A 19,107-nucleotide genomic window follows, 5' to 3' on the forward strand; every position below is an offset into this window, starting at 1 on the left:
ATACAAAATCAATTAGGGGTAATGCAGGAGCAGGGTTAAAAATGAATGAGAAATAGGAATGCGCATCAGCTGCTATGAGCAGCATAGTGAACAAATTATTATTGTAAATTTATACATGAAGCCTACCCTCATCACAATAGTACACGTTTATATGGCAGTAGGCTGCAGATTGATTGCATAAAGGTTAGACAGAGATTAAGGAACCAGGTTTTAAATTGTAAGTCATTTCCAGGAGCAGATGTAGACTCTTTTATTGAACTGAAGAAACTGCAAAAGGTAGAATTAAGGGAGATACGATCTGGATAAACTGAAAGAACCAGAGGTTTTAGAGAGTTTCAGAGACAGAGAGAGAGTGTTAGGGAATGATTGACAAGAACACAGGTAAGGAATACAGTAGAAGAAGAATGGGTAGCTCTGAGAAATGAAATAGTGAAGGCAGCAGAGGATGAAGTAGATGAAAAGACAATGCCTAGTAAAAATCCTTTGATAACACAGGAGATATCAAATTTAATTGATGAAAGAAGAAAATATAAAAATGCAGCAAATGAAGTAGGCAAAAGGGAATACAAATATTAAAGAAAAAGAGTTTGACAGTAAGTGCAAAATGGCTAAGCAGAAACTGCTAGGGGACAAATGTAGGGATGTAGAAGCATATATTAGTAAGGGTAAGAGAGATGCCTCCTACAGGAAAATTAAAGGAGACCTTTGGGGAAAAGAGTACCACCTGTATGAATACCAAGAACTCAGATGGAAAACCAGTCCTAAGCTAAGAGGGGAAAGCAGAAAGGTTGAAGTAGCATACAGAGTGTCAATACAAGAGAGATGGCAGTGTTATGAAATGGAAATGGAAGAGGATGTAGATGAAGATGAGATGAGAGAGATGAAACTGCGTGAGGAATTTGACAGAGCACCATAAGACCTGAGTTAAAACAAGGCCCCAGAAATAGACAATTTTCTGTTAAGAGCTACTGATAGCCTTGGGAGAGCCAACCATGACGAAACTTGTCCATCTGATGAGCATGATACATGAGACAGGTGAAATGACCTCAAGAGAAATATAATAATACCAATTCCAAAGAAAATAGGTGCTGACAGTGAAAATTACTGAACTATCAGTTCAGTAAGTCACAGTTGAATTCTTTGCAGACAAATGGAAAAACTGGTAGGCGCTGACCCAAGTGAAGATCATTTTGGATTCCGGAGAAACGCACAGACACGCGAGGCAATACTAATCCTAAAACTTCTGATAGAAAATAGGTTAAGGAAAGGCAAACATACATTTATAGCATTTGTAGACTTAAAGAAAGCTTTTGTCAGTGTTGACTGGAATACTCTCTTTCAAATTCTGAAGGTGGCAGGGGTAAAATACCAGGCAAAAGGGGATTTACAACTTGTACAGAAACCAGATGGCACGAAAGGGGAGCAGTGGCTGAGAAGGGAGTGAGACAGGATTGTAGCCTATCCCCAGTGTTATTCAATCTGTATATTGAGCAAGCATTAAAGGAAACCAAAGAAAAATTTGGAGTAGGAATTAAAATTCAGGGAGAAGAAAAAAAAAACTTTGAGGTTTGCCAGTGACTTTGTAATACTGTCAGAGACAGCAAAGGACTTGGAGGAGCAGTTGAACAGAATGGACAGTTTATTTAGCAGATGGTATTACACATGAACAGCAACTAAGACTTGTCGATTACATAATTTTACAAAAATATATTAATTTCATAATTTATAATTTAAAAAATAAGTCTATAAATTAATATCGAATTTGTCAATCCATTCAAGGGCTGCATCTGTCACTTCTTCAAAGAAATCTTCCAAGTTCCCATGGAAGGCTCTTCTGCTACAGCTTGTTACAATGTGATGGATCGTCTGGTGTTCATTTCCACAGTCACATTGAGAACATCTACATCCATACTCCGCAAGTCACCTGACGGTGTGTGGCGGAGGGTACCCTGAGTACCTCTATTGGTTCTCCCTTCTATTCCAGTCTTGTATTGTTCGTGGAAAGAAGGATTGTCAGTATGCTTCTGTGTGGGCTCTAATCTCTCCGATTTTATCCTCATGGTCTCATCCCTAAAGACACAGCATGTGCCAAATAAAAATTTCGAGCATTATTTAATTTTATAACGTCCATACTTTCCAGAGTAGAGATTAATGATAATTCTTTCAAAAGAATTAAAAATTTGTCTCCATACTTTTATATGAAATACGATTTAAAGACTGGATATAGTAATAATGGTAATCACCAGTATATTTTCAGCAACCCATAGTCAGTCTCACTTAATGCTGGTTACATTAAGACAATGTGCATAGTTTGAAACTACTGTTGTGAAAGCATACCTACAAAGAAAGAAGCATAGGCAGGGATGCTGGATGGGAATGTGATCGTGCAACAGATTTAATTTACCACATATATTTACAGAAGAATAATATAAGTTCAAGCAGCATTTGTTGTATTCTCTTTAGCCACTTTTATGTTGTCTCATTGTCTCTGTAGAGCTGTACCATGTGAAGCAAGCAGAGGATGTTGGTTGGTGGCTGGTGTCCGTTGTCTCTGTAGAGCTGTACCATGTGAAGCAAGGAGAGGATGTTGGTTGGTGGCTGGTGTCCTCATTTTATAACACAAACTTCACACAGTTAATAACTAGGTTCTTTATTCATAAAGAAAGAGCTACTTAACTTTAGTTTCCATATGCTGTGGTACAAGCTCTCTTCTGGATAGTCCACGTAGCCTCAATGCTGTTGAAGTAAATGTCTGCTGTACTCACTATAATATTGCTATGAGCTGCCTGTCTCATTGACACACTGGAACTCCACGGCATACAGACTCGAACAACTGGTGTAACAGGCTTGAACTAACTGGCTAGACTGGCCCTCTGGTCCGTGACAGCAATCCTAAATACTGGTGACTGAGAGGGCATTGGCAGTGTGTTTCCAGCAAGTCTTGTAATTGGCCTCAATCGATACTCTCATAACCTCTGTGCCACACGGTGTGCTGATGCCAGCACAGCAGTCTTACAAGATACCATTTTTATAAAACTGACATGCCAAGAAGCATGTCGGCACATTCAGATATTTGACGACAGTGTGTGTTGTATCAGTAGGTCAGTGAATAGTGCATAAATATATATTCTGAGCAAAGTTAACTTTCAGTAAAACTAGATAATGTTTGTTGCTATATTTCAGCAAACAAAGGAAAGGAATTTGTGAGAGAAGCAAAAATAAAAGTGGCATTGTGTAAATCGACTCTGTGTAACCTGTTTCATCACCACCAGAAGAATATGATACTGGGAATTCTATATGAGAGAAGTTACGATTAAAGTGCACAATATGTGCGAATAAATAAATTTGTGAAATGATTGTATTGAGTATATTTAATATGGAAAAGAGATTATTTAAGCTGAATGAGGTTTAAACTTTGAAGCTTAACATTGACTGATTGAAGGTGACAGCCCTGTACATCATTAACATGTCGAGTCATGTATCACGTGTCAGAGCTCAACAGTACAATCAGTCATGTGTAATGTAAACTAGCAGCACTAGTACTTTTTAGTAACACAGTTTTCATTCCTGTGAAAAGTCTTGACATACCACCATGATAACAACACCTAATATGATGAGAGCAATTCAGATTTTTGATATACCGCAGGCAGTTTCCTGTTCTATTCATGACAGTTTCTAGCTCACAATCCATCTTTAGTGACTTCACTATCAAAACTTTTCCTTCTTTTCTTTTGATTATAGATTCATAGCCTTACTCTATAACATAGCTCTCAAATTTTTATGGATCATTACATTATCTGTTAATATGACAGTGTAAAATACTGGGTGAAACACAAACACTTGTATGACTAAAGACAAACACCCACTGTCTGAAGAATGTATTGAATTGTTGATAAGTACATTAACAGTGTGTTGAACACTGTAGATCACCTTTTGAACTTGTGAATGTGTGTGTTAAAACATACTTCTGATGGTGATGAGAGAAGGAGAGAAAATTGTGAACTCTTTCTCATGCTATTGCACATTATGGTACCTGCAATGTTACTTGATTTTTTTTTTCCTTGGTTAGAATTTGTTCATTTCGTAGTGACATGATATTCATACAGACTAAACGCAATGTTCTTGTCTCTCAGCTTATGATTGAAGATAAAGAATGAATTGAACATCCATTAAAACCTTGTTTCTCTGAATTCTTTTAAATCTGTCACTTGGTCCTCACATCTGGTTTTTTTAAATGTAATTCTACCAATAAGTTTTAAACATCTGTGAATGTATTTCCAAGTATTATGCATTTTTCATTATCAAGTCATAATCTAAAAACTGAACACTTCTTTCTTTCATTTGTGTGCAGAATCAGTGTTGAAGAATGAATGGAGAAGTACTGAATGTATATTATTCGCCAGAATAGACTGCTAGGTGTGACTTACCGTAGCTAAAGTTAGCTTTTAGTTGTTGGATCACTCATGTAATTAGTGTTGCAGTTTGCAACATTGTTGTACAGGATATTTTCAATATGTAGCATTGGCAAATAAATGCTTATAACACAGCTACTCTATCATCTTTATTGCTGTTAATTCTGGAGCACTGTTACATAGTTATTTTAAAACTATGTTTGTTATAATCACAGATATCCCATGTTTCTCATAGGGAAGCTGATGCACAATATTGTTTGTGAAGTTTGCAACAGCATGAAGATGGCGAATAAGAAGTGGAAAACTTCCAACATATTCAGAGCTGCGTATGACACCTAATTTATCAGAATTACAGCATTGTTGCCTATATGGAGCAGAATCCTTTGAATGGCTGTAATAGACAGGTGTGAGCACCATTCTGAAAGTTTTAAGGACAGGGTTCTGGCCCATAAGCATACTTCCAAGACTGACATAGAATAGCACGTTACCATAAAATATCTTTCAAGTTTTAACAATGCATGTCTGTTAGGAGCTATGAAAGAGCAAGGCCATCATGCTAGTATGGTTTACAGTTGCTGTCATCAGTGAAGTTTAAAAAGTAACATTTGTGAAAAATATACTTTTTACAGTTTTAGAGTGGATGTGAGTGCAGTCAGTCATTGTTGTCAGTGATTACTTTTTCTATTTGAAAATTTTTCTTCTTCCGCAGCCACATTATTTAATTCAGTATGAATGTAGGCAAAAAAGAAACTCTATTGAATATCAAAATTTGATTTGACGTCCATCAGTAATCATTACAGGAAAAATATTTTATACTTGGGGAATGATTCCAAACAATTAGTGCTTGCTGCTTGTCAGAGCATCTCCAGTGCAGTCCTAAGATTGGGCAATAGTAACATCTTAAAGTTGTTTATAACAGCCTTCCTGTTGGAAATGTTTTCAGTCAGCAAATACAAGGGACAGGGACAGAAAGACCATCATTTGAAGGTCTTTCTCTTTGGTGGTGCAAAAGTGTGGTGCCCTGCAATGTCACCCTCGGGCTCAGCGATGCTTCAAACAGCAAGGAGTGTGTGTGTGTGTGTGTGTGTGTGTGTGTGTGTGTGTGTGTGTGTGTGTGTGTGTGTGTTTGTGTGTGTGTGTGTGTGTGTGTGTGTGTGTGTGTGTGTGGGAGGGATGCAGGCCACAACTCAGAATTTCAAATTTCATGTGATGTGTAAGTTGGGTTAATTAGATCATATTCGTATGACATTTCATCACAATTCTGCCTAATGTCATTGTGGACTATCACATGATGAGAAGGTCATCACACTCACTCTTTTCCCCATTTCACCACGTAATTTGATGTCTCTGTGATGGAGGTCAGAACTGCAACACTCACCATTGAAATCGTGTGGTTTTTTTATATGTGGGTGGGGCAAACATTTCAGACACACCACCACTCAGAATTGACACGAAAAGCCCTCAGGGGGTGGTGATGCATAAAAGGTGTCAATGAAACCATCCCATCCATTCAATTTGGGGCATTGATTCCCACACATTTCATGGTTGAAAAAGATGGTTCACAGTGCAATGAGTAACAGGATGATTTCATTGACAATCTTCGACACTGCTACCCCCCCCCCCTTTTTTTCTCCAGATGATTCAATCCATTCTGAGGACATTGTGGGGCTGCAACCCCATTGAACATTATCTGACACCTTTGGAGTGTAGTGTGATCACAATTTTTGCTCTGGTGTACAGGATGTAACTGTTAGGACCATTCAAAACCATTTGATGAAATTTGAACGTGATCTGAAGCAGCAAAGTGTGTGTATGATTTTCCAGTACTCCTGTGACATGATCATAGAAGTGTGCAACTTTGACATGCGCATGAATAAACTAGCAAAGGATCCCTCTTAGATCCTCTCAATCGGCAAGACTCTTTAAGTGCCATCCATACACCTTTGTTCAGCATCTTAAAATTTTTTTTCCACTTGTCGACATCTTGCATCGTCGGGCCTGAGGGTAACATTGCAAGACACATTTAACCCACATTTCAAAATTACTTGTTGCAATTGGAGACAATTATGGGGTTTCAAGAAGGTGATTTTTTTCCATTGTATTTATGTGGTGTACCTTTATAAGCTTGAAAAGGACTTATTTTGAATTTACATTGAATGTTATTTCTTAGTAACTCATTCAAAGTCTGTCGGATATGATGTCACAGTGTGTGTACTATATAATCACAATTCATGGTGGCCTTCCCATATACTGATTTTTGGCTCAAAACATTGTTTTAATATGTTCCTCTTTGGCTAGAATTGTCATGTGCTCTAACAAGGTGTTTTGCTTAGTCAAAAAGTTGTTTTTGACTGGCAATAAATTTTCCTCATTGTGAGGCTTGATATATTGTTCATTGTGTGGTGAAGCATTGAGAAACTGTTAGAACAAGTTCTCCACATAACTATTGCTACATTAACACAGAATAGTACAAATACATATTGTATTTTTTGGTTTTAGGCCCCTCTTGTGCAGTTGCAGTTTTACAAGTATTATAGAACATATACTGTCTTATGATTGCAAAAGCCTGTAAATGACAGAACATCTAACTACCACTATTTCCTGCCATTGAATCACTATACGTATGAGTTAATATGAATGGGTATCACTTGGCTCTAGGTCTACCACTTGACATCATGTCTTGCTGTCTGGAAAATGCAATGCTGTGGAGCAACATCTAGAAGAATAGGATGAAGTATTTAACAGAGAAAACCATAAACATTTTGGCCTATGAAAGACAGTCATGGCCTCAGTCTTGGGTGTTCATAATATTCTATTTGAACATGGGAAAAGCAACATGGAACTGTCAGTTCAAACATTTTAATGGTATTCTACCCAACAGTAGGTGTATGTCAACTACATGAATGTTCGAAAAACAGTGGCCAAGAAGACCCTTACAAATAAGCGCTAGGTCTTGTATGAAGAGCCACAAATTATGGTCGATACTCCTAATTATTTGGGCTAACTGTGGATGAAGCTGTGGGAATTTGAATGTATGTTAAAAATTGCAGTAGGTACACAAGCTACACAGTAATCCATGGAAGTAAGTGCTTCACACTGAGAGACTGCAAAAACACATCTCTCTCTCTCTCCCTCTCCCTCCCTCCCTCTCCCCCTCCCTCCCCCTCCCTCAACCCCTCCCTCTCCCCCTCCTCCCCCCCCCCTCCGTGTGTGTGTGTGTGTGTGTGTGTGTGTGTGTGTGTGTGTGTGTGTGTTTTCTATAACTCATTTACTTCATGTTCTTGTACAATTGGTACAGTAAAGTATTTCCCTTGTTTCAGATCACCAGATAGTACAACGCCCATCAGTAAATGAGGGATTCACAGACACAATCCACGGAAAAGGTAAGATAAATGAAGTACAAATAAAGTTTGTAAAAATTTATGTTCTTATTAACAAAACATTTACTGTATATCTTTCTGGGAGTTGATGTCCAAGTGAACTCCATATGTGGTAAAAGTTTCAGCTTACTTTTGTTTCCATAGGAAATGTTTGATGAAAGAAGGAGCGCTCACAAGAAACGGGGTTTAACAAATGCAAAATTTTTCAGTGTTGTAGATAAATGTCATGCCAGTATGGAAAAAATGAATTTATTTATTTCATTGATTACAGAACCATCTATTTCTGTAGTCTAATCCAAGACCTGCTTTCCTGAGTTAGATTTTCTATAATTTGTCCCATGCCATTTATGTAAATGGCGAAGAATTCATATTCACCTATTCCATAATATTAGTTGTTATTGATGTGTGGAAATTTTAATCCTGTCTTTCGATTCCACTACTTCAAACAAGTGAGTTGTGTACTGTAGTTAGCACCTGCAACTTTAATAATATTGAGAAGTTTCTGGTAGTCCCCAGAGATATGAAATTACTTCAGGCTGTGCTGGTGAACAATCTGCCTCATGTTCACATGAAGCTTATAGCAAAATGCACTTACCTTGAACAAAAATGGGTATTTGTTTGATGCAGCAGTTTTGTACGCCAGATTCCCAATTAATGGAAGAGCATAGCCTCTCCATCTCAGCCTTGTATACCATATTGAAAATTGGGCCTAGTAGCATTGAATGTAATGCTGAAAAATCTTCTGTTGATGATAAAAAAATGATATTTTATCAGAAATTGGGTAATTGTATAATGGAGTTTCTTTGAAGTGCCAGGTATCCCACTTGCTAATAGCACACCACAAATAAAAGTGGCTGAGAACTATTTTTGCTGCTTCATGTTTGTGTTGTGATCAATATACACCTCATTACATCATTTACTCTAATTGGTTATGTGATGACAATAAGAACTAGGCACTGTTAATTGGGATTTTGAACTTTCAGTGTTGATTAAAGAGAGCACTTTTTGTAATCATATCGAGAAAAACATGATGTTTCAGAGGAGGAAAGTGCATGTAGGATATGCAGAAATCAAACAGTAACCTTTTCTTATCATAATTTCTCATTGTCATGATTCTGTAACCTCTATCAATAATCTTTGAAATTTGACATTAGGATAACGTCATGGTACAACAAATCCCTTGTATACTCTATTACAGATTTCATATTTTTCCAAACAGTACTATTCAACTGAAATTGGTAACAAAACAGCATTTGAAATCAGCTGATGGCTTGAACAGAGAACTACAGAATGGGGACAAGCATTTGTAGGTGAAGTAAACCAACATATTAGAGCTTATTTTGATTCCAATCAGTAATTGCAAAGGAAATGCATAGAAAACATACCTAGTAGGTTGGTGTGTAACAAAGCAGTTCTAACACAAGTAACAAATTTTATGCATACATATATATTTATGTTAAGGCACTATTAATACAAATTGGTTGATAAGTTATTAAGTTATTTATTATACAGCAGCAACTTGGAATTTCCCAACAATTTCATGTTGTCATCTTATGAGAATATTGGGAATACAGCTGTGTGACAGAATTCAAGACTGGGGGTAAAAAGTGAATTCAGTGCAGAAATATAATTCTAACGTTAACACCACAATTGGTTCATAGTTTATAACTGTTATCTCAACTGCACTGGTTCATGTTCAAAACATCTCTCCCAATAAGTATGTGATAACAAAATTCATATTTACTTGAAATGGAACACACCTTCAGCCTTTGGATAGATGTTTTTTCTCCATATAAGAGTAGTTTGTCATTGCCACATATTTAGCTCTGACATAATAATAGTATCTCGTGATGAACTGTTTAGTGCATATTTGCCCACCATCCATTATTTGTTTTATTATGGTACATCAACATTATTGTCAAATCGCTCTTTAGTAGAGGACACCTAGTTGATTCGCAGTGTGTTACGGTTACCTGAAAGTTTGCCTATGATCTTACAGGCATATCCTTCTTATAACCTCACAGGCTTTTCGGTTTTCATTTGTTGCACATAGTACAAATTTGAGGTTCATTTTGAGCAGCCTGTAAATGTCAATCATTGGTATTCTTTTCAGTTTGAAAGATGTGAAAGCAACAATTGCTACCGAAGGAATCATGTTGCTTGTTTGGAGAATTGTTAATGAATGTGTCAAGTATACCTACTGGCACTTTAAACACACTCTGGGCTTTATATTAACAGTGTCTGACCTAGTAATAGAAGCCTCAGATTTGGAATTCTGACAGCAGATACTTTGGATGGATTTAATTCCATAAATCTGGATGGGCAAAACATTCACTATCATAAATGTTAACTTAATATAGCTGTACCGGTGTGTTAGAAGTACAGCAACAGTCAGTGTTTTGTTCTGAGATGCATATACAATTAAATCATTTAGAACAAATAATGTGGGAATAATAATAATATGCATGCCCTTCTCTGTAAGTGGATGTATAACTATAGTCACACATGAAGGACAAGGTAAATACTTGCAGATTATATGCCGGAGTATGTAATTTTAATCATGAGCTCTGAAAAGTAGCTGAATATAGGTGTTCGCAATATCCATCAATACACTGTGCTTCGTACAAGGAGCACATTTTGAATTATCCCAAATCCACAAACGTCTGCAATTACCTTACAATCCAAATCTGATCCCATTTGAGTTTTCTCTTGTTCAATAATCCAAAGTTGCTACTTGCCACTGCGACTGCATGTGGCTGTGAGTTTCAAGATGATAATCGAGAAAAAAACTGTCCGAAGAAGAACTTACAGGTGCTTTCACTAAGTGGTTTGAGATATTGCTTTGCTAAATGCTGATTGAAGGACACTGTTTTGAGGAACTGTGAATATAGATTAGAAATCAGTAATTCACATTACTTTTTCAAAACTTTGTATTTTAGATACAGACAAGGTGAGAAAGGTCAGAGCATGTACAGAGATATAGAGTCAGTCATTGGACACTCATTTAATATATGAGTGGAACTGGAAAAGAAGTAATGTGGAATTGGACCATGTTCCCTCCGCTATCCACACCATAGCATCTTGAAAAGAACATATACAGATGTAGATGTAAAGCTGGTTATGCTACTATAATTATTTTACTCATACAGAAGGTATTTCTAATTAATTATTTTCACACCAGTGAAAGAACTAAAAAAGAGAGAATGAATACTACAAAGGAAGACAGGAGAAATGTGAATGAATGAAGAGAGTGAGAAATACGAAAAATTAAAATGGTACTACTAAGTACATATGCAGCTAATACACCTGTACTCTGCTAAGCAACGTGGGTATGTGTGATTTATTATTATTTGTCCTTTCCCCTATTCCAACCGAAGATACCAGTAGCCTACTCAGCTCTTATATGGATTTTTAATTCATTAAAATTCTTTAGTAACTTTGATGTGCTAGGGGTCTAGCACTCCGTATTCAGGCCACGAGTGGCCTGCCAGGACCATCCGACCACCGTGTCATCCTCAGTGGAGGATGCGGATAGGAGGGGTGTGGGGTCAGCACATCGCACTCCAGGTCGTAAGATGGTATTCTTGACCGAAGCCGCTGCTATTCGGTCAAGTAGCTCTGCAATTGGCATCACAAGGCTGAGTACACCCCGAAAAATGGCAACAGTGCATGGCGGCCTGGATGATCACCCATCCAAGCGCCGAACCACGCCCAACAACGCTTAACTTCAGTGAGCTCATAGGAAACGTTGTATCCACTGCGACAAGGCCGTTGCCTGCTAGGGGTCTAGAGGGAGAAATAATATTCATCAATGTTGTTGTTGTTGTTAGTTTTATTGCAAAGACTGCCTTGCTACAGTTATCAAATGCCATGCTAGCGTCTACATCTCTGCATAACTACTGCAGCCTACATTCATTTGAATCATATACAGTTAAGCTTTGCTCTTGTTCAATTGCCTGTTCCTTGATGCTTCAGGAAGTGTTTCCAATTAACCCCTTCTTTTAGTCAAGTTGTGCTATTCTTTCTTCCCCAATTTGATTCAGCACCACCTCTTTAGTTTCTGTACCTACACATCTAATCTTCAGAATTCTTGTGTAACACCATATTTCAAAAGTTTCTATTCTCTTGTTGCTTGAAATCTTTATTGTCCATGTTTCACTTTCATGCAAGGCTACATTCCAGACAGACACCTTCAGGAATGACTTCCTAACATTTAAATTTATGTTCAACTATAACAAATTTCTGTTTCTCAGAAATGCTTTTCTTGATATTGCCAGTCTGCATTTTATATTCTCTCTACTTTACCCATCATCAACTATCTTTAGTACCTCATTTCCTAATAAAATTCACTCAGTATCACCAAATTTGATTCAATCACATTCCCGTTGATACCCATTATCTAACCTATTTTCAAGAATATTTTTGTCAGGACTAGCACTCCTGAGGGTCTCCATAGTTCTGAGGGAGTGTTGTCTGCCGAAGGTGCCTTGTTTTGACATACGTCGTTCAGTGTTCTGTCAAATTCTTCTCACATTATCGTATTTCCTATCTCCCCTTCATATACTTACTCGTCATGTTCCGTGATATTGTCTTCAAGTTTGTTTCCTTTGTATAACCATTCTGCACATTCCCTACTCATTTGTGTTCCCTTCTTTGCAAAGTATTGGTTTGCCATCTGAGCTCACAATCCCTCCCCCATGAACCGTGGACCTTGCCTTTGGTGGGGAGCCTTGTGTGCCTCAGCGATACACATAGCCGTACCATAGGTGCAAACACAACGGAGGGGTATCTGTTGATAGGCCAGACAAATGTGTGGTCCCTGAAAAGGGGCAGCAGCCTTTTCAGTAGTTGCAGGGGCAACAGTCTGCATGATTGACTGATCTGGCCTTGTAACTCTGACCAAAACGGCCTTGATGTGCTGGTACTGCGAACGGCTGAAAGCAAGTGGAAACTACAGCCGTAATTTTTCCCGAGGGCATGCAGCACTACTGTATGGTTAAATGATGATGGCGTCCTCTTGGGTAAAATAGTCCCCCGTTCGGATCTCCGGGCGGGGACTACTCAAGAGGATGTCGTTATCAGGAGAAAGAAAACTGGTGTTCTACAAATCAGAGCGAGGAATGTCAGATCCCTTAATCTGGCAGGTGGGTTAGAAAATTTAAAAAGGAAAGTGGATAGGTTAAATTTAGATATAGTGGGAATTAATGAAGTTCGGTGGCAGGAGGAATAAGACTTTTGGTCAGGTGAATACAAGGTTATAAATACAAAATCAAATAGGGGTAATGCAGGAGTAGGTTTAATAACGAATAATAAAAAAAATTACGAGTGCGGGTAAGCCACTACAAGCAGCATAGTGAACGCATTATTGTGGCCAAGATAGACACGAAGCCCACGCCTACTACAGTAGTACAAGTTTATATGCCAACTAGCACTGCAGATGACGAAGAAATTGATGAAATGTATGATGAGATAAAAGAAATTATTCAGATAGTGAAGGGAGACGAAAATTTAATAGTCGTGGGTGACTGGAATTCAGTAGTAGGAAAAGGGAGAGAAGGAAACGTAGCTGGTGAATATGGATTGGGGCTAAGAAATGAAAGAGGAAGCTGCCTGGTAGAATTTTGCACAGAGCATAACTTAATCATAGCTAACACTTGGTTCAAGAATCATAAAAGAAGGTTGTATACATGGAAGAAGCCTGGAGATACTAGAAGGTATCAGATAGATTATATAATGGTAAGACAGAGATTTAGGAACTAGGTTTTAAATTGTAAGACATTTCCAGGGGCAGATGTGGACCCTGACCACAATCTATTGGTTATGAACTGTAGATTAAAACTGAAGAAACTGCAAAAAGGTGGGAATTTAAGGAGATGGGATCTGGATAATTTGACTAAAACAGAGGTTGTACAAAGTTTCAGGGAGAGATTAAGGGAACAATTGACATGAATGGGGGAAAGAAATACAGTAGAAGAAGAATGGGTAGCTTTGAGTGATGAAGTAGTGAAGGCAGCAGAGGATCAAATAGGTAAAAAGACGAGGGCTAGTAGGAATCCTTGGGTAACAGAAGAAATAATGAATTTAATTGATGAAAGGAGAAAATATAAAAATGCAGTAAATGAAGCAGGCAAAAAGGAATACAAATGTCTCAAAAATGAGATTGACAGGAAGTGCAAAAAGGCTAAGCAGGGATGGCTAGAGGACAAATGTAAGGATGTAGAGGCTTATCTCACTAGGGGTAAGATAGATACTGTCTACAGGAAAATTAAAGAGACCTTTGGAGAAAAGAGAACCACTTGTATGAATATCAAGAGCTCAGATGGAAACCCAGTTCTAACCAAAGAAGGAAAAGCAGAAAGGTGGAAGGAGTATATAGATTCAGATTCTTTATTCACCATTGACCACCTGAGGTGGAATAGGCAATTTACTTGGATATCATATAACATTTTCCTTGAATAACTAATTAATGGGAAATCTCATATAAAAATGTGAAACAATTACTAACAAAGAGAGAGAGAGGGGCTGGCCAGTACTTACCTCAGCTCAGTACAGCCGATAGAAACACAAAAAACAACCGAAAATTTAAGTTCCTAGCTTTCGAAATAAATGTTCCTTCATCAGGGAGGAGAGAGGGGAAAGAAAGGGAAGAAGGGAAAGTGGTTCAAATGGCTCTGAGCACTATGGGACTCAACTGCTGTGGTCATTAGTCCCCTAGAACTTAGAACTACTTAAACCTAACTAACCTAAGAACATCACACACATCCATGCCCGAGGCAGGATTCGAACCTGCGACCGTAGCAGTCGCGCGGTTCTGGACTGCGCGCCTAGAACCGCGAGACCACCGCGGCCGGCAGGGAAAGTGGATTTAGTTACTCACAGCCCAGGTTATGAAGCAACAGGGAAAGGAAAACAGGGAGGGTAGCAAGGATGGAGGCATGGTTGTCAGAGGGAAGCCAAATATATTCTACTGTAGGTACTGTGCCAGCTTCAAACCAAAGAGGATGCTTGCAGAAGTAAAGAGGTGTATAGTATAAAAGATGTAGGATGAAAAGATGCATGAATGGCTAAAGAGGAAAGGGAAAGAGAAGAAGACTGAAAAGTAAATGGGAGTGAGGTTGTTTAACGTTGGTTCAGTCCAGGGGGATGGCGGGATGAAAGGATGTGCTGGAGTGCAAGTTCCCATCTCCGCAGTTCAGAGGGACTGGTGTTGGGTGGGAGCAGCCAAATGGCACATACGGTGTAGCAGGTTCCTAGGTCCCTAGTATTATGCTGGAGGGCATGCTCCGCTACTGGGTTTTGGACATCTCCTAGGCGGACAGTTCGTCTGTGTCCGTTCATGCGCTCAGCCAGTTTAGTTGTTGTCATACCAATGTAAAAGGCTGTGCAGTGCAGGCATGTCAGCTGATAAATGACATGTGTAGTTTCACACGTGGCCCTGCCTTGAATTGTGTATGTTTTACCAGTAGCGGGACTGGAGTAGGTGGTTGTGGGGGGATGCATGGGGCAGGTTTTGCAGCGGGGTCGGTTACAGGGGTAGGAACCGCTGGGTAGAGAAGGTAGTCTGGGAATATTGTAGGGTTTAACAAGGACGGTACGGAGGTTAGGGGGACGACGAAAGGCAACTCTGGGTGGTGTGGGGAGAATTTTGTCAAGGGATGATCTCATTTCAGGGGTTGACTTGAGAAAGTCATATCCCTGGCGGAGTAATTTATTGATGTATTCGAGGCCAGGATAATATTGGGTGACAAGGGGGATGCTTCTGTGTGGCCTGAGGGTAGGAATATTGTTGTTGGACAGGGAGGAATGTATTGATCGGGAGATCTGTTTGTGGACAAGGTCTGCAGGATAGTTGCGGTAGAGGAAAGCACAGGTCAGGTTATTGGTGTAATTGTTGAGGGATTCGTCACTGGAGCAGATTGACAAAATTCTCCCCACACCACCCAGAGTTGCCTTTCGTCGTTCCCCTAACCTCCGTACCATCCTTGTTAAACCCTACAATATTCCCAGACTACCTTCTCTACCCAGCGGTTCCTACCCCTGTAACCCACCCCGCTGCAAAACCTGCCCCATGCATCCCCCCACAACCACCTAATCCAGCCCCGCTCCCTCATTTCAAAATCTGCTATATTGTTTTTTGCATATAATGCTGAGGCGCATATATAAAGATTAATAACTGTTAATATTTTCAGCTGAATGAACAGTGGCTGGCAGTGCTCTGATCTACCAGAATTGCTAATTGCCCGTATCACTTTTTTCTGAATTTTTAGAACTTGAGTGATATCAAGATGAGTCCCCCCATATCAGCAGTCCATACTCTATACGTGACTGAAAGAGTCCAAAATAAAATATTCTTTTATCACCAGTTTCCACATTAAATACGTAACTCGAGACAATTTTGTGCAGGTATGGTTGATGTGTGTTTCCCACATTAACTGAGAGTCTACATGAATTACTAGAATTTTCGCTGCTTTCACCTCTACCTCTTTTGACAATCCTAGTATACTCTGTTGATTTTTATCAGGATTGCAAAGTAGTGTATTTGATGAAAACCAATTTAGTGCTGCTTCCAAGCCATCTTGCATCATATCTTGCAGAACTGACATGTTTTCATGCTGAGCAAGCAAAGTTGTGTCATCAGCATAACAAATAACAGTATTGGGGATACAGTGGGGTAAATCATTGACTGCAATTATAAAAAAGAAGGGCCCAAGGACAGAACCTTGTGGAACTCCTGTCTTAACTTCTAGCAATTGTGAGTTTTTGTTTCTGACAGAGGCAAACTGCTTCCCATTGTTTAGGTATGATTCAATTACTGCCAATGCAGAGTCTTGTACAACATAGTATTTGAGTTTAGTAAGTAAGATATCATGAGAAATGCAGTCAAATGCCTTACTTAAATCACATAAAAGAAGTGAGGCTTTATTTTTATTCTTAGAGGCTGTTATTACTTCATTCACAATTGAAAGAAAGCAGTGGTGGTATTTCTTCCCTTGAAGAAGCCAAATTGACTATTAGAGAGTAAGTTATGCGACTCAAAGTAGTAGTTTAGTTGGTTATAAATAAGAGATTCCAATATTTTCGAGAAAATGGGAACCATTGAAACTGCGTGAAGAGTTTGGCAGGGCACTGAAAGACCTAAGCCAAAACAAGGCCCCGGGAATAGACAACATTCCATTAGAACTACTGATAGCCTTGGGAGAGCCAGCCCTGACAAAACTCTACCATCTGGTGAGCAAGATGTATGAGACAGGCGAAATACCCTCAGACATAAAGAAGAATATAATAATTCCAAGCCCAAAGAAAGCAGGTGTTGACAGATGTGAAAATTATCATACTATCAGTTTAATAAGTCACGGCTGCAAAATACTAACATGAATTCTTTGTAGACGAATGGAAAAACTGGTAGAAGCTGACCTCAGCGAAGATCAGTTTGGATTCCGTAGAAATGTTGGAACATGTGAGGCAATACTGACCTGTGACTTATCTTAGAAGATAGATCAAGGAAAGGCAAACCTACATTTCTAGCATTTGCAGACCTAGAGAAAGCTTTTGACAATGTTGACTGGAATACTCTCTTTCAAATTCTGAAGGTGGCAGGGTTAAAATACAGGAAGCAAAAGGCTATTTACAATTTGCACAGAAACCAGATGGCAGTTATAAGAGTCGAGGGACATGAAACGGAAGCAGTGTTTGGGAAAGGAGTGAGACAGAGAAATTGGAGTACGAATTAAAATCCAGGGAGAAGAAATAAAAACTTTGAGGTTCGCCTATGACATTGTAATTCTGTCAAAGACAGCAAAGGACTTGGAAGAGCAGTTGAACGGAATGGACAGTGTCTTGAAGGGAGGATTAAGATGAACATCAACAACAGCAAAACAAGGATTATGGAATGTAGTCGAATTAAATCGGGCGATGCTGAGGGTATTAGATTAGGAAATACGACACTTAAAGTAAGTAGTAAATGAGTTTTGCTATTTGGGGAGCAAAATAACTCATGATGGACGAAGTAGAGAGGATATAAAATGTGGACTGACAATGGCAAGGAAACCGTTTCTGAAGAAGAGAAATTTCTTAACATCAGGTATAGATTTAAGTGTCAGGAAGTCATTTCTGAAAGTATTTGTATGGAGTGTAGCTATGTATGGAAGTGAAATGTGGTCAATAAATAGTTTGGACAAGAAGAGAATAGAAGCTTTCGAAATGTGGTGCTACAGAAGAATGCTGAAGATTAGATGGGTAGATCACATAACTAATGAGGAGGTATTGAATAGAATTGGGGAGACGAGGAGTGTGTGGCACAACTTGACTAGAAGAAGGGACCGGTTTGTAGAACATGTTCCGAGGCATCAAGGGATCACCAATTTAGTTTTGGAGGGCAGTGTGGAGGGTAAAAATTGTAGAAGGAGACCAAGAGATGAGTACACTAAGCAGATTCAGAAGGATGTAGGTTGCAGTAGGTACTGGGAGATCAAGAAGCTTGCACAGGATAGAGTAGCATGGAGAGCTGCATCAAACCAGTCTCAGGACTGAAGACCACAACAACAACAGCATACAATCCATACTGATTCTTAAACAAAGGGTTTCCAATGATTAAATTGTGCCCTACACAAGATCCTACAAAATGGCTTCATCACAATTAAATTTTTGTCTCTGTTAACTGTCTCCATAATTTATTTTATCTAAGCATACTTTCTTTCATTCTTGTCTTTATGTGCAAAAACTAGTTGACATATAAACTTTTAGTGCTGTGGTGAGAGTTGACTTTGTATGTATCTTGGCTATGATAATCTTTTCACTATCCTATTCACAGCAGCTTATTTATTACCTCTAAAACTAAACTCAACCCCTCCCAAACAGGCCATGAAGGCCCAATGGTACTGACCGGCCGCAGTGTCATCTTCAGCCAAAAGGTGTCACTCGATGCAAATATGGAGGGGCATGTGGTCAGCACACAAGTTTCCCAGCCATATTTCAGTTTATGGGACTCGAGCTACCACTTCTCAATCAAAAAGCTCCTCAGTTTGCCTCACAAGTGCTGAGTAGCACCCGGCTTGTCAACAGCACTTGGCAGACCGAATGGTCACCCATCCTAATGCTAGCCCAACCTGACAGTGCTTAACTTCAGTGATCTGATGGGAACCGGTGTCACCACGATGGCAAAACTTGTCTTATTGCCTCTACACTTTACTAATTCCCACTATATCTAACTTCAGCTTGTCTATTTCTTTCCGTATAATTCTGTAACCTACCAACCCTATCAAGAGATATAACATCCTACGCTCTGACCCATAGAAAATATGTTTTGTTTTTTTTCA

General features: G+C 39.0%; 1 long non-coding RNA gene across 1 annotated transcript in view; it reads left to right on the forward strand.

Moving 5' to 3' along the window:
- Positions 1-7,727: 7,727 nt before the first annotated feature.
- LOC126297418 (uncharacterized) overlaps positions 7,728-19,107 on the forward strand; it is a 56,447-nt gene continuing 45,067 nt past the window's right edge. Inside the window, exon 1 of the long non-coding RNA XR_007552521.1 lies at positions 7,728-7,795. This is a non-coding gene — a long non-coding RNA (uncharacterized LOC126297418). The remainder of the gene's footprint in view (positions 7,796-19,107) is intronic.

The sequence above is a fragment of the Schistocerca gregaria genome, chromosome X, assembly GCF_023897955.1.
Source record: "Schistocerca gregaria isolate iqSchGreg1 chromosome X, iqSchGreg1.2, whole genome shotgun sequence".
Lineage (NCBI taxonomy): Eukaryota > Metazoa > Arthropoda > Insecta > Orthoptera > Acrididae > Schistocerca > Schistocerca gregaria.